This window comes from Bombina bombina, chromosome 1 (genome assembly GCF_027579735.1).
Source record: "Bombina bombina isolate aBomBom1 chromosome 1, aBomBom1.pri, whole genome shotgun sequence".
Classification (NCBI taxonomy): Eukaryota; Metazoa; Chordata; class Amphibia; order Anura; family Bombinatoridae; genus Bombina; species Bombina bombina.
This window is the reverse complement of record NC_069499.1, coordinates 1,265,503,936-1,265,528,444: the sequence shown is the minus strand read 5'-3', so window position 1 is coordinate 1,265,528,444 and position 24,509 is coordinate 1,265,503,936. Positions and strand designations below refer to the sequence as shown.

The 24,509-nt window shown below is 42.2% G+C and overlaps 1 protein-coding gene and 1 long non-coding RNA gene across 2 annotated transcripts in view; both read right to left on the bottom strand.

Moving 5' to 3' along the window:
* Positions 1 to 24,509, bottom strand: part of CIBAR2 (CBY1 interacting BAR domain containing 2) — a 160,838-nt gene that overhangs the window by 88,973 nt on the left and 47,356 nt on the right. The window lies entirely within an intron of this gene.
* Positions 12,551 to 13,192, bottom strand: LOC128648425 (uncharacterized). The gene is made up of 2 exons (XR_008400595.1): positions 12,744 to 13,192; positions 12,551 to 12,663 (listed from the first exon to the last, which is right to left on the bottom strand). It is a non-coding gene; the product is annotated as an uncharacterized LOC128648425 (long non-coding RNA).

The window sequence follows — 24,509 nt, the reverse complement described above, 5'->3', positions numbered from 1 at the left end:
CAAATTTGACACTTTTGCTTCTTCGGATGCTATTTTTGGGAGAAAGGTTCTTCAGGCAGTGGTTCCTTCTGTATAAAGAGCCTGCCTATCCCTCCCGTCATCCGTGTACTTTTGCTTTGGTATTGGTATCCCAGAAGTAATGATGACCCGTGGACTGATCACACATAACAGAAGAAAACATAATTTATGCTTACCTGATAAATTCCTTTCTTCTGTTGTGTGATCAGTCCACGGCCCGCCCTGTTTTTAAGGCAGGTAAATATCTTTTAAATTATACTCCAGTCACCACTTCACCCTTGGTTACTCCTTTCTCGTTGATTCTTGGTCGAATGACTGGGACTGACGTAGAGGGGAGGAGCTATGTCAGCTCTGCTGGGTGAATCCTCTTGCATTTCCTGTTGGGGAGGAGTTATATCCCAGAAGTAATGATGACCCGTGGACTGATCACACAACAGAAGAAAGGAATTTATCAGGTAAGCATAAATTATGTTTTTAAACATTTGTTAAAGGAACAATCTACACTAAAATTATTATTGTTTAAAAAGATAGATAATGCCTTTACTACCCATTCCCAAGCTTTGTACAACCAACATTGATATATTAATATACTTTATAACATTTAAACCTCTACATTTCTGCCTGTCTCTAAGCCACTACAGACAGCCTCTTATCACATGCTTTTTTATTTGCTTTTCACAACAGGAGACTGCTAGTTCATGTGGGCCATACAGATAACATTGTGTTCACGCCCAATTAGTTATTTAAGAGTTAGCACAACACAGTACTAAATGCAAGTCCATAGATAATAAATAAAAAGTCATGTGGTCAGGAGGCTGTCAGAAGATGCTTAGATACAAGGTAATCACAGAGGTAAGAGGTGTATTAATATAACTATGTTGGTAATGCAAAACTGGAGAATTGGTAAAGGGATTATCTATCTTTTAAAACAATAAAAATGCTATTGTATACTGTCCCTTTAATAATTTACTTCACTTTGACTTTTTGACATTATAGAGACAGTATACTGTAATTTGTTTCTCCCCTTTATGTGTTCCCAAATTATCAATTTTACCTACAATTAAATTGTTTACAAACAGACCCTTTACATTTATTTTGTAATTTCAAATTGCTGATTTTGGCTGTTCAAACTGGCTATAAGAAAACTATGTAAACAAGATGTAATGGCAGATGAAATCACATTCTCAGTGGGGTGGGAGAGATAGGTACTAAAATGTGCATGTTCAATTGCTCTCTCTAAATGCCTGATGATCAAAATCTCACCGGCATGAAGAGAAATTACTCAAAATCTTTTTTTTTTAATCATCATATTGTAATGTAGGTGTCTCTCTTCACATCCAGGACCCTGCATAGAAATTTAAACAGTTCTCAAGCTAAAATTTGCCTTTCTAAAATTCTTTGAGGGTCCTTTCAGTACTGACGAGACTTCTTAGATAATCTTGCTGCAGCAGAGAACTTTAGATCATTGGGCCCTAAGTATTGGCCTTTGTGTATAAAGAGATAAGATAACGATACCTTTGTGTATATAAAGAACGTCATGATAAACAGATGTGTGCATTCATTGATTTAGGATATAACTGAATGCGGAAGAAGGCAGCCCTGGTCAGCTAATTTCCGACCCAAATTTATACTTGTGAAACAGCAACTCACAAGTATTTATTCTGTTTAGAAAATAGCCAACCAGCACGAAGGGACGCTTCAGAGGTATCCAAAAACTTTAAAAGCACACATCTAATGACAAGGGCCTGCTCTCTCTGCAAACTCTGCAGCTGGTGTAAGAGTCAATTGAAATACATTAAAGGGACAGTTAAGACAGAAAATAAACATTATTCAGTAGGTTACTTGCCACACGTTTACTTGCCACATCGTTCTCCCTGTGCTGCAGCCTCAGTGAGTCTCCATTTTTTTCAAAAAAACCAACTGCCGTTCACACCAAAACATGGTGTCCTAACTCCTCCTAACTTGACGTCATTTAGAAGCTGATTCTAACAGCAAATGACATGAGTGTCGGCCACGACGTTGACGCCCATTTGCGCATGCGCATTTGTTCAGAATAGTCACTAGCAGCAGGAACTGAAAGAAGGTTGCACCGGAAGCACAGCGCAATGTTATGTTTGGTACACAGCCCGAGGTTTGATCCTAGCAAATACAAATGTAATGTGGATCGGGTTGTGGTACATGTAATGTGTATTGGGCTGACAGGCATAGAACAAGGCAGGCAGGCTGGCACAGCGCAATGTTATGTTTGTTACACAGCCCAAGGTCTGATCTTAGCAAATATAAATGTAATTCGTATTGGGTTGCGGTACATGTAATGTGTATTGGGGTGAAAGTAATTCTATTGTTTAGTATATTTACTGTTGTGTACTGCAACACACATCTGGATTGTCACTGCATGCCTGCAGTTTGTGTGAATGATTTTGTGAGCGAGAGTGTGAGAGAGAGACAATATTGACATAGAATAATGTGGACATGGAGAGAGATATAGACAAAGTCGCACAACCATAGGACCGTTGAGACATGAGATACAATTCAGCCATCCTAAGCTTTTTATGTGACAACATTTTTAGTTAGGTTTGACACCGTTAGATAAACCATGTTTGCGCTGTGCCAGCCTGCCTGCCTTGTTCTATGCCTGTCAGTCCAATACACATTACATGTACCACAACCCGATCCACATTACATTTGTATTTGCTAGGATCAAACCTCGGGCTGTGTACCAAACATAAGATTGCGCTGTGCCAGCCTGCCTGCCTTGTTCTATGCCTGTCAGCCCAATACACATTACATGTACCGCAACCCGATCCACATTACATTTATATTTGATATGATCAGACCTCGGGATGTGTAACAAACATAAGATTGTGCTTTACCAGCCTGCCTGCCTTGTTCTTTGCCTGTCACCCCAATACACATTACATGTACCGCAACCCAATACGAATTACATTTGTATTTGCTAAGATCAGACCTCGGGCTGTGTAACAAAGATAAGATTGCGCTGTGCCAGCCTGCCTATCTTGTTCTATGCCTGTCAGCCCAATACACATTACATGTACCGCAACCCGATCCACATTACATTCATATTTGATATGATCAGACCTCGGGATGTGTAACAAAGATAAGATTGCGCTGTGCCAGCCTTCCTGCCTTGTTCTATGCCTGTCACCCCAATACACATTACATGTACCGCAACCCGATCTGCATTACATTTATATTTGATATGATCAGACCTCGGGATGTGTAACAAACATAAGATTGTGCTTTACCAGCCTGCCTGCCTTGTTCTTTGCCTGTCACCCCAATACACATTACATGTACCGCAACCCGATCTGCATTACATTTGTATTTGCTAGGATCAGACCTCGGGCTGTGTACCAAACATAACATTGCGCTGTGCTTCCGGTGCAGCACTAAAACGGATCCCCAACTCATTCAATAGAAAAAAAAATAAACCACTTTGCGCATGCGTTAGGCTAAATGCTCGTTCAAGTTGGGCGTGCATGAATTTTTTTTAAAACAAGCTCCGGGGGAAGAAGACAAAGGGAGGAGGAGTTAGGCTTCCATGTTTTGGTGTGAACGGCAGTTGGTTTTTTTGAAAAAAAATGGAGAATCACTGAGGCTGCAGCACAGGGAGAACGATGTGGCAAGTAAACGTGTGGCAAGTAACCTACTGAATAATGTTTATTTTCTGTCTTAACTGTCCCTTTAAGGGAAAACCAATTTTACAGTACAGACTACTTTTCATTTACATTGGGCTTTAAAGTCGTTATGTTTTTATCAGAGTTTTATATCATGTTGCAGAAGATGTTGGACGTTTGCAATCAAATAATGCATAGCAATAATAACAACAATAATATTAATATTAAATACCAGCAAGCAAAAGAGAATTTAAAAAATTTATGAGAAAACGGAATGGGGCATATTCAGCAAAAGGTATAGCTAAAGGTCAGCATTAAAAAAATGATATCACCTACACCTAAGTACAGAAACTCTAATTATAAACGCCTGTGCTTAATAGCAATCTAGATGTTGCTTTAATGAGTTTGCAGGTGAGTCCCTGTTCACCAATAAAGTTTTGTGAGTTGCCGTTATCAACCAGCAAACAACGGATACAACTGAACTTTGTACACAAACAGGGACCTTTGTGTCATTCTCAGTTTAAAAATGATAAATGATGCTCTTTATATGCACAAGATCCAATGGAATGGGCATATGCTGTATAATCTTTCACACTAAAATGAAGTGACAGCCGGTCTAGGCTCACTCAATAATAGGGAGCTCTGAAAATCACTTTAACCCCAAAATGTTTCTTTCAAGATTCAGATACAGCATACAATTATAAGCAAATTTCCATCTTACTTCTATTAACAAACTTGCTTAATTCTCTTAGTATTCTTTGCTTAAGGAGCAGCAATGCACTATTGGGAGCTAGCTGAACACAGTAGGTGAGGTATATATGTGCAGCCACCAATCAGCAGCGTGAGTTGTCATACAGCGCTTAGTTATAAAATGGGAAGCCTCCACATTTTCTTAATTGTGGTCCTTTGGTTCACATGTAACTCGTTGAGGTCTCCCTCATTGGAGGGGTCCGAATTCCTTTTTAGAGAATTTTCCTCTCACTTTTATGTTGAAATATTCTTTATTATTATCAGGATCGCAAGGTAAAGTACATAACAAGACATTTTTCATAGCTGAAGAGGGAACATATACTAGAGTCACCACTCCATCCTTAACATTTATACAGAAAGAGAAACTTGTGTTGTGACAATGTACAATCTCATCAGATAAACTCCTGTCATCCTCCCTCCACACTTCCCTTCCCTGCGATCCCTTCTTATTTTGTTAAGTAAAACACCCTCCGTAATAACAAAACTCTGTTCTGGTCTCAACCAACCAGAACTAACCAAATTTTCCTGTGGTACTTGAAAACTGACATTTTTCCAATTTTTACTCCTGTCCTGTCTCTTCTCTACTTACTGAGCTATTTACCTATTTCAAGTGAGACTAGACTCTCCGATAGGGGTACTACTCTGTGTTACGAATCCCTTTCATTCTTGCCGCTCTCTCCTCTCTCCAACTCCTGCTCTACCTACTCGCTCTATACATGATCCAGTAGAACCAAATGTTTGTAAACTGTTCCTTGGTTCCCTGCATATTGGCCGCTATCTCTGACATTGTATAAATGTGCTCAATCTTATCCAACACCTCTGACCATTGTGGCGCCCCTACCTTCCAATGTCTGGAAATACAGACCCTAGTAGCCGTGCAGGCTGTCCTAATGAAGTTGTTAATTATCTTATTGTATGGTCTTAGTGTGCTATTAAGGAGTGCATGCGCCACCGTCAGGTTTACTGCGTCTCCCAGGACATCCCCCAAAAGACTCTCTAACCGTATCCAAGTTGATCTTATCTTATTGCACTCCCACCACATATGTAAATATGTTCCCTTGGCCCCACACCCCCGATAACATCTGTCCGAACGCTCTGGGGAGAAGTGTCGTGTCCTATCTGGCGTGAGATACCACCTAAAAGCAGTCTTAACACAATTTTCCCTAAGGTCAGCGCTAATCAACCCCTTGCTTGAGTTGAACAAGATCATATCCCATTGTGACCTTGAGAGAACCAGTCCCGTGTCTTGTTCCCATTTAGTCACCACTGACGACCTATTTTGAGATTTAGCTCCCTGGATTCAGGTATAGTGATGTGATGACCTTTTTTGACCGTTCTCGCCTCATGCATGTATGTTCTAGGGTAGTAGGAGTTTGGGTAGTCCCTGGTGGACAGTATTTCTGTAGTGCAGAGGATATTTGCAGGTAGAGAAACCATTGTAATTTGAGTGGATGAATGCTGTCCTGTATCTGTGAGAACGTCCTTATGCGATTCCCGTCTAAGAAGTCAGCTACTCTATAGAGCCCCTTATTTTGCCATTTACCCACCTGCGCTCGTAAATCTGGGTGCAATAGAAGATTTAGTGGTCTGGCCCTAAAGTTTCTATGAATCAATGCTAAGGACCCCGCTACTATTTTCCATCCCCGAACCGTATCCACTGTGGTCTGAATCTTTGAGGGAGGGCCCTCACCCGTGTGTTTTGTCTCCCAAAGTACATCTGCTGGGTATGTGTAGCTCCCTAAGTCCGCTTCCAGTCTCGTCCATATAATGTTATAATCATTTTTACTCAGTAAAGAGTCTTGGGCCAGCCTGGCTGCTCTGTAGTAGTCGATCAAGTTTGGAAGACCCACCCCACCCAGCTGTCTGTGTCTAGTGAGAATGTCTGAAGCTATCCTGCCCCTTCTCTCTCCCCTCAGAAAATTGGTCAGTGAAAGCTGTAACTTCTGTAGCTCAGCTCCTGGCACCGTTATTGGGAGTGCCCTAAACAAGTATAAAAGCCTTGGTAGGATATTCATTTTAATACTCGAGAGCCTACCGTACCAAGAGAAATTAAATGCCTTCCACCTCTTCAAGTCCCTATTTATAGTATTATATAAAGTAACGTAGTTCAAACCATACAGCTGCTGATATGAATCCGCTAACTTAATACCCAAATAGGTAATGGATTTCTTGGCCCAGGTGAACTCAAAATTAGTTTCAATCAGCTTCTTGGTCTGCTGGGGGAGATATAGGGGTAGCGCTTCGCACTTGTCCAGATTAATCTTGAAACCCGAGACAAGAGAGAAGTCCCGAAGGATTTGGTATAGATTTGGCAATGATATCAGAGGTCTAGTCAAGGTCAGCAGGACATCATCCGCAAAGAACGACAATTTATACTCTGCCTCCCTGACCAGCACCCCCGAGACATCTGGGTTTTTCCTGATATTCACCGCTAATGGCTCCATGCACAGTGCAAAGAGAATCGTCGAGAGAGGGCAGCCCTGGCGGGTGCCATTTAGTACCGCTATAGTTTTAGTTTTAGATTGAAATCCTGCCGCCCTAATGACCGCCGTTGGTGTGGAATATAGTCCCCCGATAGCCTTCATGAAGGGTCCCTCAAAGCCCATTTCCTCCAAGACCGCCCCCATATACCTCCAGTCTATCCTGTCGAACGCCTTCTCCGCATCCAGGGATAGGAGCAGAGAAGGCGTTCCCCTCCCCCTTAAGCACTCAATCAAGGAGACCACCCTCCTCACATTGTCTGGAGCCTCCCTTTCTGAAATAAAGCCCACTTGGTCCGGGTGGACCAACTTCGGAGCTATACTCCTGAGCCTATTAGCCAGGATTTTAGTGAGAACTTTGATGTCCTGATTAATTAATGAGATAGGCCTGTAGCTTTGACATCTTTCTGGATTCTTACCTATCTTGGGGATAACAACAATTTTGGCCCTAAGCATTTCAGAGGAGATGACCCCTCCCCGCATAACACCATTACAGAAAGTTTGTAGGTGGGTAGCAAGTTCCTCTTTGAATGTTTTATAATACTCCCCCGGGAATCCATCAGGGCCCGGGGGTTTTCCCACCCTCAAATCCCTGAGAGCCAACAGGATCTCCCCCATAGTAATGTCTGCATTCAGCAGGTCTTTATCTTGTTCACTAAGTTTGTTGAGGGTAGCATTAGTCAAAATTCTCTTAAGGGTCTCCTGAGTAATAGGGGAGTGTTCCACTTTTTTCCCGTCATATAGGACAGAGTAATAATCCGCAAAAGTATCTGCTATCTCTTGGGGGTCAAAAGTACGCTTACCATCCTCTCTGACTATCGAGGGGATCGAGAAGGCACTAGTCCTCTCCCTAATTTTGTGCGCTAAGTATCTGTCCGGTTTATTCGAGTACACATAATATTGTGCCTTCAGTCTCTGTATAGCTCTAACCGAATTGGAATCTAAGATATTCTTTAGCGTCTGTCTCTTCAGGTGTAATAGCTTAAGTGTTGCTCCCGACAATGTTTGCTGATGCCTTTTCTCTAATTCCCCAATCTCCCTCTGCAATGTGTTGATTGTATCTAAGTGTTGTCTCATAAATCTCGCTTTTTCCTTAATCAATAAACCCCTTAGGTATGGCTTGTGAGCCGCCCAGGTATTAAGTGGATTAACAGTAGTCTGTGCATTGTGCGTCCAATATTCCTTTAACAGTTTCGTAAAAATCTGTTGGGTTTTGGGGTCTCTAAGTACTATCGGGTCGTAAGTCCAGGATCGCTGTCTATTGTAATTAATTAATCCTGTCACCTCTAACAGTACGAGCGAGTGGTCAGACCAGACGCACGGCTGAATAGAGGATGTCAGCACATTCAGAATCAATATTTGACTCACAAATATGTAGTCCAACCTTGAGTATGAGCGGTGAGCTGAGGAGTAATATGTGTAGTCGTTCGTCCTACCAAATTTAGCTTCCCAGGTGTCCAATAGGTTATGTACCGCTAGGGAGTCCCTAATAGTCTTTGCCATAGAGTTGTGTCTATGTTGTTTATTAGTTAATTTTACCTTCCCCATTGTACCCAAGGGGAGTAGGGAGATATTAAAATCCCCACCCAGAATAATTCTAGATTGGGACCACTGGGTTAACAAGTGAGAGATGTGGCTAAAGAATGCCCCCTGTTTCTCATTGGGAGCATACACATTGCAAATGGTGACCGGGGTGGCCTGGATGGACCCTCTAACTATAAGTGTAACACACACTAACTTTAAGTTAGATTTTGTAGAACAAATATATGCAAAACAGTTGTTATAGCAGACCATATAAATAAAGGTTGTGTCTCACATAATCTATAGTGGGTATTTTATCTGGAAATACACACATATAAACTGAGTGAGTGGAGTTTAATATGAGAGTTAAAACTGTTGTGGCCAATAAGTGAGTTAGATTGTGGTTCTCACTAATAAGTTGTAATTGAATGAAATAACAGTTTTAACTCTAAAGGTTTAGGACTGCATAGCAAAAATATGATAAAAGGAAAAATATGGGTTTGTAGCAAACAATAAATATGAGGCAAAAATTACAAAAGAGATAATGTCCAGAAAACAAAAGAAAAAGTAACGTTTTTGTGAAAAAATGTAAAAGTGACAAAATGGTTTTATGACAAAAATATATAAGATGATATGTCCAGCAATGACTCACCTCCGGAGGGAGAAAAAGTAGCAATGGTGGTTCAGTGATTGTTTTTTAAGGCAAACCGCTGAAGTAGTTTGAGGGGAGAGCAGCTTACAGAGCTGCAGCGTCCTGTTCTGTGTAAACCGGAAGTGAAGGTCCGTGAAACCGGAAGTGGATAGATGACACGCAAACAGCGTGTGTTCAGTAGCACAGAGGGAAGTCAGAGTCCTCAGTGAGAGCGGCTGTGCAGGGAAGCATGCAACTTCAATACCAAGCAAGGTATTGAATGTTGCAGGCTCCTTTATAGCCAGGACTCAGTTAGGGATATATCTTTTAAAGAGACAGGCATTTGGTATTATGACAGGGTACCCCCTTTAAGGAACCACTCCGTGGTTCATGGTTTCGGTCTAGATGGATGTCGACGGTGAAACAGAGACACTAGTCTTGGGGCTGAGAGATTAACTGAGGGCTCCCAGGAATCCTCCTCATGGGGATAGCCCTTCCAGTGGATCAGATACTGGAGTCTACCGGATACTTTACGAGAGTCCAGGATGTTTTCAACCTCATACTCCACTTCAGGAGCTAGAGGGGGTTCATCTACAGAAGATGGTGAATGATTTCTGAGTGCCTGATATGGCTTGAGAAGCGAAACATGAAAGGTTGGGTGGATACGATAATGTGAAGGCAGAAACAAGGTCACAGCGTTGTCATTGATAACCTTGGTTACAGGGAAAGGTCCAATAAATAGTTTGTTGAACTTGCGGCTAGGCACAGTGAGACGAAGGTTTCTCGTGGATAGCCATACCAAGTCACCAGGTTTATAGATAGGGGACGCTCTATGTCGGAGGTCATAATAATGTTTATGACGTGCTTGAGCCTTTTTTATGTTTTCTGAAAGTAATGTAAAGGACTCTGAGATGGAGTTAGTGAAATCATTTATTATAGGACAATCACTTTCCCTTTCGAGGGGTAAGTAGAATGACGGATGAAATCCGTAATTGGCATGGAAAGGAGTGTCTTTGATTGAAGTGTGATATGTGTTGTTATGTGCAAATTCAGCGATAGGGAGCAACTCATTCCAGTTATCCTGTTGTTGTGTGGAGAAACAACGGATATATTCCTCCAACCACTGGTTGGTACGCTCCGTCTGCCCGTTGGTCTGGGGGTGAAAAGCAGATGATAACCTTTGATCAATCTCAAGGGTTTTACATAGCTGTTTCCAAAGGCGCGAGGTGAATTGTGTCCCTCTGTCTGTTGTGATAGAAGAGGGTACTCCATGTAATTTGATTACATTTTTTAGCAACAACGTCACTGTTTCCATACTGGTGGGCAGTTTATGGAAAGGGACAAAATGAGACATTTTCGTCAATAGATCAACCACTACCATAATTGTCTTGTTACCACCGGATTTGGGAAGTTCAACTATAAAATCTATGGCTATCTCACTCCATGGTCTTTTGGGTATAGGAAGAGAAAGGAGATAACCTGGGGGGTGTCTTCTATCTTTTTTACATGTGGTACATGTCTTACAGGTAGAGATGTGTTTTTGTACATCACAAATCATTCTGGGCCACCAGTACAATCGCTTTAGCAATCTGTGAGTCTTGTTAACTCCTGGGTGTCCAGAGAATTTGGAATCATGTACCTGTTCAAGTATAAATGATCTCATGTTTGGAGGGATATATGTCTTACCTTGATAACAAAGTAAGCCATCAGATTTAGGAGTTAGATTATATGTATCCTTTGTTGTATCGATGTCTTGTTCACTTTTTAATTTAACTGTGAAATCTATGATACCACCTAAAATAAAGTTAGGGGGAATAATAGTACCTGTGTGAGGAACCTGATGGGGTTTTGGAGGCAGCCTGGATAGGATATCTGCTTTTGTGTTCAGGGAAGCCGTCCTATAGGTGATAATGTAGTTGAACCTTGAAAAGAATAAACTCCATCTGACCTGTCTAGATGTGAGTGTTCGATTGGTTTTGAGAAACTGTAGGTTTCTATGATCGGTATAGATAATAATAGGTTCAGCGGTTCCCTCTAATAAATGTCTCCAATTAACTAGGACACTTTTCATGGCGAGAAGTTCTTTTTCCCCTACATGATAGTTTAGTTCAGAAGATGTGAGGACACGGGAGTAATATGCTATTGGATGTAATTTATTGGTGGTTTTGGATTTTTGGGAAAGTACAGCCCCAATAGCATGTTCAGATGCATCTACTTCAAGTGTATACTGAGAGAGTGGGTCAGGATAAGCAAGAATAGGAGCTGTAGTAAACGCATGTTTTAAATAATTAAAGGCATCATTAGCTGAGGGGGACCACACAAAAGGTATATGATCTTTAGTAAGATTAGTGAGGGGTTTAGCAATGTGAGAGAACCCTTTAATAAACTTTCGATAGAAATTCGAAAACCCTAGAAATTTCTGGACATTCTTTTTATTACGTGGTATGGGCCAATCAATTATTGCTTGAACCTTTGAATTTTCCATCTGAATCCCTTTTGATGAGATATGGTACCCCAGAAATGTGATATCATTACTATGAAATATACATTTCTCAGCTTTCACGTAAAGTTTATGTGCTTGTAAACGTGCCAAGACTGTTCTTACGTGTTTTATGTGTTCTGTCAGATTGTTAGAAAAGATTAATATATCATCAAGATATATTACCAGGAAGGTGTCCAATATATCTCTGAATATGTCATTAATATAACGTTGAAACGTTGCAGGGGCATTACATAGCCCAAATGGCATTACCGTGTACTCAAAGAGTCCGTACCTCGTACGGAACGCCGTCAGCCACTCATCACCTGAACGCATACGAATGAGGTTGTAAGCACCTCTGAGGTCGAGTTTAGTGAAAATGGATGACCCATTTAATCTTTCTATAAGTTCAGGGATGAGCGGCAGAGGATAACGGTCTTTCACAGTACGTTTATTGAGCTCACGGTAATCCACAATCGGCCTGATGGTTTTGTCTTTGTTAGTCACAAAGAAAATGCCCGCACCTGCAGGAGAGGTGGAAGGTCTTATGAATCCTTTTCTAAGGTTTTCATTTATGTATTCTTTGAGTCTTACTAATTCAGTTTGGGATAGAGGGAAGATGTGCCCATATGGGATGTCAGACCCTGGTATAAGTTCTATGGGGCAATCATACTCTCTATGGGGTGGTAGAGATTCTGCTTCTACTTTATCAAATACTAATGAGAAGTCATGATACTGACGTGGTATTAACCCTTCATCTTGGTTTAGGTGGAGTATAGAGTGAGAAAGTAGACAAGTATTTTTGCAATAGGATGAGTTAAATTCTATTGCATTTTGTTTCCAATGAATCATTGGTTGGTGTTGTCTTAACCAGTGCAGCCCGAGTATGACCGGGAACATTGGAGAGGTGATGATATCAAAAGAGATATACTCTTGGTGGTTATTGTGAATGTTAACAAGTATGGGAATCGTTTGGTGTGTGATGGGACCTGTGGATAGACAATTACCATCAATCAAACGTACTGCAACTGGATTTTCTTTCACAACAAACGGTATATTTTTATTTTTTACTATAGAGGAATCAATGTAATTGGCATAAGCGCCAGAGTCCACAACGGCTTCAAGGTTTAGTCGCTGTCTTTCCCACTGTAACGAGATGGGAACTAATAAGTAAGTTGGTTTATGAGTAGAAAGTGTAAAATTGTGAAGAGCACAAACTGACTCACCAGATTTCTGTCTCTTCAGAGATGGGCAGTCCGTGACTGAATGGTCCTTGGAGGCACAATACATGCAGAGAGCATGTTCCTTGCGATGAGACTTTTCCTCTGGGGTTAGCGGTCCTTTTATGAACCCAATATCCATGGCCTCTGCATTACCCCTTGGGCTATATGTCACAGGACGTGAAGGATGATATCTAGTTACAGTGTCATGTGTTTGTTTTTCTAATCTCCTCTCTCTGAATCTCCTATCAATCTTAATAGTAAGGGCCATTAATGCCTCTAAAGAATCTGGGAGATCAATTCTAACTAATTCATCTTTTATGGGGTCTGATAGACCTAATCTAAATTGATTAATTAATGAGATTTGATTCCATTGCGTGTCTCTTTGCCAGATCTTGAACTCAGATATGTAGTCTTCCACATATCTTTTATTCTGCTTTAGACTACGTAATGTATTTTCTGCTGTCAGTTGTTTATGAGGGTCTTCATACAGATCAGACATTGCTCTAAAAAATTCATCAACTGATTCAAGTATGGGGTCATTAGATTCGTACAGGGAGTCTGCCCAAGCACGGGGTTCTCCTTTTAAATAGGATATTATTGTCAGAATTTTAATTCTTTCAGTAGGGAATGTTTTTGGTTTTAATGTAATAAACATTCTACAGGCATTGTAGAACTGTCTAAAAGTTTTTCTATCGCCTGAGAAATGTTCTGGGGGGCTGATAGGCGGTTCAGGAGGAACAGCAGGAGAGTTAAACCCTTCTTTTATAATCCCTTTTAGGGTTAAATTCTCTGAGTGTAATTCTCTAAGACCCTGTGTCAACTGATCTACTTTATGGGAGAGTTCCATGACATGAGCCTGTAGGTCAGCAGGGTTCAGCATTCTGTTTTTAAGGCTTGGTATTCTGTAACACACACTAACTTTAAGTTAGATTTTGTAGAACAAATATATGCAAAACAGTTGTTATAGCAGACCATATAAATAAAGGTTGTGTCTCACATAATCTATAGTGGGTATTTTATCTGGAAATACACACATATAAACTGAGTGAGTGGAGTTTAATATGAGAGTTAAAACTGTTGTGGCCAATAAGTGAGTTAGATTGTGGTTCTCACTAATAAGTTGTAATTGAATGAAATAACAGTTTTAACTCTAAAGGTTTAGGACTGCATAGCAAAAATATGATAAAAGGAAAAATATGGGTTTGTAGCAAACAATAAATATGAGGCAAAAATTACAAAAGAGATAATGTCCAGAAAACAAAAGAAAAAGTAACGTTTTTGTGAAAAAATGTAAAAGTGACAAAATGGTTTTATGACAAAAATATATAAGATGATATGTCCAGCAATGACTCACCTCCGGAGGGAGAAAAAGTAGCAATGGTGGTTCAGTGATTGTTTTTTAAGGCAAACCGCTGAAGTAGTTTGAGGGGAGAGCAGCTTACAGAGCTGCAGCGTCCTGTTCTGTGTAAACCGGAAGTGAAGGTCCGTGAAACCGGAAGTGGATAGATGACACGCAAACAGCGTGTGTTCAGTAGCACAGAGGGAAGTCAGAGTCCTCAGTGAGAGCGGCTGTGCAGGGAAGCATGCAACTTCAATACCAAGCAAGGTATTGAATGTTGCAGGCTCCTTTATAGCCAGGACTCAGTTAGGGATATATCTTTTAAAGAGACAGGCATTTGGTATTATGACAATAAGGAACCTCCCCTCCGGGTCTGTAATTACTTCCTCTGTCTGAAACTTAAGTGATTGGTGAATAAGGATGGAAACCCCTCTCTTTTTTGTGTCTGTCACTGAATGGAAATGTGTAGGGAACTTCCTAGACCAGTACCTTGGGATAACTGTATTGGTGAAGTGGGTCTCCTGTAACATAATTAACTCCGCCCTAGCTCTCATATATTGCGTGAGTGCTGTTTTCCTTTTCACATCTGTATTGAGACCCCTCACATTGTGTGAGATTATTCTAATAGAATTATCCATCTATCAAGTTCTTCCTATCAAGGTATTTCTTGTACCCCTATCACTACCTCTTTTGCAGAATTCAGCACCACAGAAAATCAATGAAAACAAACATATTAAACAATATAACATAACATAATGAACATTGTAAATAAAAAATGGGCCTGTGGCCCCAGTAACATGGATAAGCATTTACAATCAATACCTTTGTGTGAACATAGCCCCTCTCATGCATCTAACAGTTATAATTGTAAATCTAAACTTTGAGCCAAAGGAAGCATCACATATCATGTATACTTAAGGCACTGAATATCCCGCCCCCCCCCCCCAAGCACATACATTTCCTCCCCATTCCTACTAAGAATCCACCATTACCCAAGTCCATGATAAGTCTCTTAGTTTCATACTCCAGTACACTTTATACTAACAAAACATGCTTATACTCATCTGATTCTGTTCAGTCCTTGACAGTCCAGAGTCCCTGAGGGCCTGAAGCCTCCCTTCTTTTGCAAATCTGATTCCTGTTCCCCCTTAACAGAGAATTCAGGTCTTTTGTTTCTTTTTCAACTGCTTTACCCAGTTCTGCCTCTGCGGCAAAGCCCGGGATCTATTGTAGTCCTTGCTGTTGGGTTCTGGTAGGTCCGCAGGCACCTGAGGAGCCTCCAGACCTAGGTGACTGCAGATTTCCGGGATATCTTTAGCTTCTCTGATAGTAAAAGTTGCTCCTTTATGTAGCATGGTGAGAGCAAACGGGAAGCCCCATCTATACTTTATCTCATTCTTTCTGAGCAAAAGTGTAAGCGGTCTCATGGCATGTCTTTTCTGTAAGGTTCGGGCACTCAGATCCTGATACAGCTGCACCACTGACCCCTGAAACTTAAATGTGGGGTTTTTCCTTGAAGCTGCCAATATGGCCTCCTTCTCTCTGAAGCGGAACATACGTACGATGACATCCCTTGGAGGTGCATCCCCCCTAGGTTTTGCCCTTAGGGCTCTGTGTGCCCTTTCCATCTGGAAACATCCTTCCTCAGAGTGGCCTGTGATGGCTTGAAATAGCTGGGTCAAGTAGTTCTCCAACCCTTCTGGGGGCACCGATTCCGGAATGCCCTTCAGTCGGATATTGCACCTCCTACTCCGGTTCTCAATATCTTCCATCTTATCTTGTACCAACGCCAGCTCCTGTTTTTGTATCTCCACCTGTTGTGCAATGGAATTAACCTCCTCCAGTACCGCAGCCTCACCATCCTCTAAAGTAGACACCCTGTTACCCAGATCTTGAATCTCATGTTTAATTTCATCCAAGCTAGTGGTTACTGAATTTTGCATTGCATCCATCTTCTCCCAGAGTTTATCAAAAGTATTTGATATGTCTTGTTTGGAGACTAGCATTTTAATGTCTGCCTTAGTGACTGGGTTCTGGTCTGTGTGAAGCTCAGAGGTACTATTATCAGAATCTGCTTCTTCTTTTTGTTCTGCCTGTGAGGTGACCACAGCCTTATCCCCCTTCATCTGTTTAAAAAAAACAGAATTTATGTTTACCTGATAAATTACTTTCTCCAACGGTGTGTCCGGTCCACGGCGTCATCCTTACTTGTGGGATATTCTCCTCCCCAACATGAAATGGCAAAGAGCCCAGCAAAGCTGGTCACATGATCCCTCCTAGGCTCCGCCTACCCCAGTCATTCGACCGACGTTAAGGAGGAATATTTGCATAGGAGAAACCATATGGTACCGTGGTGACTGTAGTTAAAGAAAATAAATTATCAGACCTGATTAAAAAAACCAGGGCGGGCCGTGGACCGGACACACCTATGTTGGAGAAAGTAATTTATCAGGTAAACATAAATTCTGTTTTCTCCAACATAGGTGTGTCCGGTCCACGGCGTCATCCTTACTTGTGGGAACCAATACCAAAGCTTTAGGACACGGATGAAGGGAGGGAGCAAATCAGGTCACCTAAATGGAAGGCACCACGGCTTGCAAAACCTTTCTCCCAAAAATAGCCTCAGAAGAAGCAAAAGTATCAAACTTGTAAAATTTGGTAAAAGTGTGCAGTGAAGACCAAGTCGCTGCCCTACATATCTGATCAACAGAAGCCTCGTTCTTGAAGGCCCATGTGGAAGCCACAGCCCTAGTGGAATGAGCTGTGATTCTTTCGGGAGGCTGCCGTCCGGCAGTCTCGTAAGCCAATCTGATGATGCTTTTAATCCAAAAAGAGAGAGAGGTAGAAGTTGCTTTTTGACCTCTCCTTTTACCGGAATAAACAACAAACAAGGAAGATGTTTGTCTAAAATCCTTTGTAGCATCTAAATAGAATTTTAGAGCGCGAACAACATCCAAATTGTGCAACAAACGTTCCTTCTTTGAAACTGGTTTCGGACACAGAGAAGGTACGATAATCTCCTGGTTAATGTTTTTGTTAGAAACAACTTTTGGAAGAAAACCAGGTTTAGTACGTAAAACCACCTTATCTGCATGGAACACCAGATAAGGAGGAGAGCACTGCAGAGCAGATAATTCTGAAACTCTTCTAGCAGAAGAAATTGCAACTAAAAACAAAACTTTCCAAGATAATAACTTAATATCAACGGAATGCAAGGGTTCAAACGGAACCCCCTGAAGAACTGAAAGAACTAAATTGAGACTCCAAGGAGGAGTCAAAGGTTTGTAAACAGGCTTAATTCTAACCAGAGCCTGAACAAAGGCTTGAACATCTGGCACAGCGGCCAGCTTTTTGTGAAGTAACACAGACAAGGCAGAAATCTGTCCCTTCAGGGAACTTGCAGATAATCCTTTTTCCAATCCTTCTTGAAGGAAGGATAGAATCCTAGGAATCTTAACCTTGTCCCAAGGGAATCCTTTAGATTCACACCAACAGATATATTTTTTCAAAATTTTGTGGTAAATCTTTCTAGTTACAGGCTTTCTGGCCTGAACAAGAGTATCGATAACAGAATCTGAGAATCCTCGCTTCGATAAGATCAAGCGTTCAATCTCCAAGCAGTCAGCTGGAGTGAAACCAGATTCGGATGTTCGAACGGACCCTGAACAAGAAGGTCTCGTCTCAAAGGTAGCTTCCAAGGAGGAGCCGATGACATATTCACCAGATCTGCGTACCAAGTCCTGCGTGGCCACGCAGGAGCTATCAAGATCACCGACGCCCTCTCCTGATTGATCCTGGCTACCAGCCTGGGGATGAGAGGAAACGGCGGGAACACATAAGCTAGTTTGAAGGTCCAAGGTGCTACTAGTGCATCCACTAGAGCCGCCTTGGGATCCCTGGATCTGGACCCGTAGCAAGGAACTTTGAAGTTCTGACGAGAGGCCATCAGATCCATGTCTGGAATGCCCCACAGCTGAGTGACTTGGGCAAAGATTTCCGGATGGAGTTCCCACTCCCCCGGATGCAATGTCTGACGACTCAGAAAATCCGCTTCCCAATTTTCCACTCCTGGGATGTGGATAGCAGACAGGTGGCAGGAGTGAGACTCCGCCCATAGAATGATTTTGGTCACTTCTTCCATCGCCAGGGAACTCCTTGTTCCCCCCTGAAGGTTGATGTACGCAACAGTTGTCATGTTGTCTGATTGAAACCGTATGAACTTGGCCCTTGCTAGCTGAGGCCAAGCCTTGAGAGCATTGAATATCGCTCTCAGTTCCAGAATATTTATCGGTAGAAGAGATTCTTCCCGAGACCAAAGACCCTGAGCTTTCAGGGATCCCCAGACCGCGCCCCAGCCCATCAGACTGGCGTCGGTCGTGACAATGACCCACTCTGGTCTGCGGAATGTCATCCCTCGTGACAGGTTGTCCAGGGACAGCCACCAACGGAGTGAGTCTCTGGTCCTCTGATTTACTTGTATCTTCGGAGACAAGTCTGTATAGTCCCCATTCCACTGACTGAGCATGCACAGTTGTAATGGTCTTAGATGAATGCGTGCAAAAGGAACTATGTCCATTGCCGCTACCATCAACCCGATCACTTCCATGCACTGAGCTATGGAAGGAAGAGGAACGGAATGGAGTATCCGACAAGAGTCTAGAAGTTTTGTTTTTCTGGCCTCTGTCAGAAAAATCCTCATTTCTAAGGAGTCTATTATTGTTCCCAAGAAGGGAACCCTTGTTGACGGAGATAGAGAACTCTTTTCCACGTTCACTTTCCATCCGTGAGATCTGAGAAAGGCCAGGACAATGTCCGTGTGAGCCTTTGCTTGAGGAAGGGACGACGCTTGAATCAGAATGTCGTCCAAGTAAGGTACTACAGCAATGCCCCTTGGTCTTAGCACAGCTAGAAGGGACCCTAGTACCTTTGTGAAAATCCTTGGAGCAGTGGCTAATCCGAAAGGAAGCGCCACGAACTGGTAATGTTTGTCCAGGAATGCGAACCTCAGGAACCGATGATGTTCCTTGTGGATAGGAATATGTAGATACGCATCCTTTAAATCCACCGTGGTCATGAATTGACCTTCCTGGATGGAAGGAAGAATAGTTCGAATGGTTTCCATCTTGAACGATGGAACCTTGAGAAACTTGTTTAAGATCTTGAGATCTAAGATTGGTCTGAACGTTCCCTCTTTTTTGGGAACTATAAACAGATTGGAGTAGAACCCCATCCCTTGTTCTCTTAATGGAACGGGATGAATCACTCCCATTTTTAACAGGTCTTCTACACAATGTAAGAATGCCTGTCTTTTTATGTGGTCTGAAGACAACTGAGACCTGTGGAACCTCCCCCTTGGGGGAAGTCCCTTGAATTCCAGAAGATAACCTTGGGAGACTATTTCTAGCGCCCAAGGATCCAGAACATCTCTTGCCCAAGCCTGAGCGAAGAGAGAGAGTCTGCCCCCCACCAGATCCGGTCCCGGATCGGGGGCCAACATTTCATGCTGTCTTGGTAGCAGTGGCAGGTTTCTTGGCCTGCTTTCCCTTGTTCCAGCCTTGCATTGGTCTCCAAGCTGGCTTGGCTTGAGAAGTATTACCCTCTTGCTTAGAGGACGTAGCACTTTGGGCTGGTCCATTTCTACGAAAGGGACGAAAATTAGGTTTATTTTTTGCCTTGAAAGGCCGATCCTGAGGAAGGGCGTGGCCCTTACCCCCAGTGATATCCGAGATAATCTCTTTCAAGTCAGGGCCAAACAGCGTTTTCCCCTTGAAAGGAATGTTAAGTAGCTTGTTCTTGGAAGACGCATCAGCCGACCAAGATTTCAACCAAAGCGCTCTGCGCGCCACAATAGCAAACCCAGAATTCTTAGCCGCTAACCTAGCCAATTGCAAAGTGGCGTCTAGGGTGAAAGAATTAGCCAATTTGAGAGCATTGATTCTGTCCATAATCTCCTCATAAGGAGGAGAATCACTGTCGACCGCCTTTATCAGCTCATCGAACCAGAAACATGCGGCTGTAGCGACAGGGACAATGCATGAAATTGGTTGTAGAAGGTAACCCTGCTGAACAAACATCTTTTTAAGCAAACCTTCTAATTTTTTATCCATAGGATCTTTGAAAGCACAACTATCCTCTATGGGTATAGTGGTGCGTTTGTTTAAAGTGGAAACCGCTCCCTCGACCTTGGGGACTGTCTGCCATAAGTCCTTTCTGGGGTCGACCATAGGAAACAATTTTTTAAATATGGGGGGAGGGACGAAAGGAATACCGGGCCTTTCCCATTCTTTATTAACAATGTCCGCCACCCGCTTGGGTATAGGAAAAGCTTCTGGGAGCCCCGGCACCTCTAGGAACTTGTCCATTTTACATAGTTTCTCTGGGATGACCAACTTGTCACAATCATCCAGAGTGGATAATACCTCCTTAAGCAGAATGCGGAGATGTTCCAACTTAAATTTAAATGCAATCACATCAGGTTCAGCTTGTTGAGAAATGTTCCCTGAATCAGTAATTTCTCCCTCAGACAAAACCTCCCTGGCCCCATCAGACTGAGTTAGGGGCCCTTCAGAAATATTAATATCAGCGTCGTCATGCTCTTCAGTATCTAAAACAGAGCAGTCGCGCTTACGCTGATAAGTGTTCATTTTGGCTAAAATGTTTTTGACAGAATTATCCATTACAGCCGTTAATTGTTGCATAGTAAGGAGTATTGGCGCGCTAGATGTACTAGGGGCCTCCTGAGTGGGCAAGACTCGTGTAGACGAAGGAGGGAATGATGCAGTACCATGCTTACTCCCCTCACTTGAGGAATCATCTTGGGCATCATTGTCATTGTCACATAAATCACATTTATTTAAATGAATAGGAATTCTGGCTTCCCCACATTCAGAACACAGTCTATCTGGTAGTTCAGACATGTTAAACAGGCATAAACTTGATAACAAGTACAAAAAACGTTTTAAAATAAAACCGTTACTGTCACTTTAAATTTTAAACTGAACACACTTTATTACTGCAAATGCGAAAAAACATGAAGGAATTGTTCAAAATTTACCAAATTTTCACCACAGTGTCTTAAAGCCTTAAAAGTATTGCACACCAAATTTGGAAGCTTTAACCCTTAAAATAACGGAACCGGAGCCGTTTTGAACTTTAACCCCTTTACAGTCCCTGGTATCTGCTTTGCTGAGACCCAACCAAGCCCCAAGGGGAATACGATACCAAATGACGCCTTCAGAAAGTCTTTTCTAAGTATCAGAGCTCCTCTCACATGCGACTGCATGCCATGCCTCTCAAACACAAGTGCGCAACACCGGCGCGAAAATGAGGCTCTGCCTATGCTTTGGGAAAGCCCCTAAAGAATAAGGTGTCTAAAACAGTGCCTGCCGATATTATTATATCAAAATACCCAGATAAAATGATTCCTCAAGGCTAAATATGTGTTAATAATCAATCGATTTAGCCCAAAAAAAGTCTACAGTCTTAATAAGCCCTTTTTTAAGCCCTTATTTACAATCGTAATAAACATGGCTTACCGGATCCCAGAGGGAAAATGACAGCTTCCAGCATTACATCGTCTTGTTAGAATGTGTCATACCTCAAGCAGCAAGAGACTGCTCACTGTTCCCCCAACTGAAGTTAATTGCTCTCAACAGTCCTGTGTGGAACAGCCATGGATTTTAGTGACGGTTGCTAAAATCATTTTCCTCATACAAACAGAAATCTTCATCTCTTTTCTGTTTCTGAGTAAATAGTACATACCAGCACTATTTCAAAATAACAAACTCTTGATTGAATAATAAAAACTACAGTTAAACACTAAAAAACTCTAAGCCATCTCCGTGGAGATGTTGCCTGTACAACGGCAAAGAGAATGACTGGGGTAGGCGGAGCCTAGGAGGGATCATGTGACCAGCTTTGCTGGGCTCTTTGCCATTTCCTGTTGGGGAGGAGAATATCCCACAAGTAAGGATGACGCCGTGGACCGGACACACCTATGTTGGAGAAATGGTGTGTAGTGGTGGCTTTACTTCCCTGAGAGGCCTTATTTGGTTTCTTTGCTGCCATCTTTAGAATGTATTGCCCCTGTAGGGTAGCTCTGCTAGTGACACAGATTAGGGAAACAGTATGCCTCTCTCCTCTGCTCCCCACCAAAGTAAAAGGTAATATTTCAGCTGCTCACTCTGATCGATTCAAGTCGCTATATCTGGGGATCTAATGATGCTGTCACTGCTCTGATGTGATACACTCAGACTATGTGGGGGTCTTCTGTGAGGGACCTTGATAACTGGCCCCTTGATCTCTCTATATCTCTGTTAGAGTCTCTGCCACTGTCCGTTTTAAGGAGGCTGGGGGGGGGGGGGCAATTTTGTGAGCGGGATCTCAGATACACATGTCCCTTATTATCTCCCTGTTCAGAGCTCCCACTATCTCCAACATGCTGCCCTGTATTATAATAGGGCTAACGCTCAGCTCTGTGGTGAAGTTGTCAGGCCGTTTTGGCTAAGGCCCAAAAAGCCCTCGGTTCCTCTCTGCTGGCCTATGGTTATTTAATATCGTTATGAGGGGGCCCACCTCCGTGGCGCATACCTTGGTCAGCTGTCTCCGATTCTCCCTAGCTCCTGCTGCAGTCTCTCCGGCCTGAGTGTTTTGCTGACCGGCCCGCCATGTGGGGATCCAAGATGGCCGCCGCACTCACTGTATCACAGAGTGCCGAGAGCTGTGTGAACTTGGCTTTATGCCCCTGCTTCAGTCTGACCTCTGTCGCAGCTGCTCTCAGACTCCCTGTATCCTCTGCTGACCAGGTGGGCCCCCTCATTGTGCCAGCCAACGTTTATACGGCTCCCTTTGGCTCCGGTGTGCACGGAGCTCTCACACAGTGCGACTCACTCCATTGCCATTCAGGCTCCGCTTCCTCTCACTTTTAAAGGATTTAATGGATGGATATATGTTTTTTGCTTTTGTGTAAAAATTGCACTTTGTCACACACTCCCTAAAGAGGCTAAAAAGAAAAATGCTGCAAATTGCTTAAACTATCTTATTTGCAGGATTTGTAGATTACAGAATTTCTTGTTTTGGCCTTCTAGGGTCATACAAACACCATTTTACACAAAAGCAGCTGGTGAACAGAGATGTTTAATATTCGTTTAATGTATATTCTTTAATGGTTTCTGTTACTTTGTTTTCACTTAACTGCTGTTTTGATGTTTGAGGCATTTTATTTAAAAGAACATAAAAGTGTAAGAAATCATAAAAAATGCTCTAATATGTTATTAATATTATTGCACTATTGCTTGAATATATCTAGCAGTGTAAGCCCTGCAAGTGGGCTAAATATACACTTACAATCAGCTCTGCAGCAACAGTGCACTACTGGGACATAGGCATATGTGTGTAGCCCCCAATCAATAGCTATCTCCCAGTGTGCACTGCTGCTCCTAAACCTACTTGCATACTCCTGAGTAAGCTTTTTAACAAAGAACAATGAGATGAAAGAGAACAAATTTGATCATAAAAGTAAATTGAAAAGTATCTTAAAATGAAATGCCCTTTCTGAACCATATAAAAGGTTCATTTTGACTTTCATGTCCCTTTAAGGCTCCTGATTTCTTTCTAAACCTATCATCTTTTCAGACCAGAAACAGAATGAGGTTCTGGTTAACGGTACATGAAGGTGACATATTAATACACTATTTCTCGCCCTTGCAATACTACACAATGAGCTGGTATTTTTTACTGTATGTTTAAAATTTGCTAAATGATACAACTAAATTAAAGTGTATAAAAGGGACAAGAGCAGGCACAATTATTGTGAATGAGTTTACGCTTGTTAGGAAATACACAGTGAGCTAAATTCACTAGGAACTTAGGGGCCTGACCAGCTCCACCAATAAAGTAACTAAAGTGACCTTGCAAGCTCATCATTACTGGCAAAAACAAGGAGTTCGAAATTTGCAATTTGATGAATAGGCCCCAGTTGTATAGAGAAAGGCAGGTTTCTAAAGTCTACCTCACAAGCACTGTACAACACGTTACCTGATTGTAGGCATCACCAAGGGAAGACTGAAAGACAATGACAAGTCAGGAAGGACAGAGAGCTGGTGACCATTGCACATTATATCTAGTTGCTCAGTCTTGTAGAATAACTACGCCTGGGATGATGTAAATTCTCACCATGCTATGCTATACAGCTGACTCACTAGAGCTTACTAATGTCTATGTAGAGAATAACACAAGAACTGGAGAGGCTACTCCAGCGTTAGTAAGACCAGGTGTCCTGTCTATGCATGTGACGTTGTCTACAGCATGTGTGAGTTGTTATTGATGATAATTATTATTATTATCAGTTATTTGTTTAGCGTCACCAGATTCTGTAGCGCTATAAACATAGGCATGGTATACAAGGTAACAATTATAGGGATCAAGTGGGT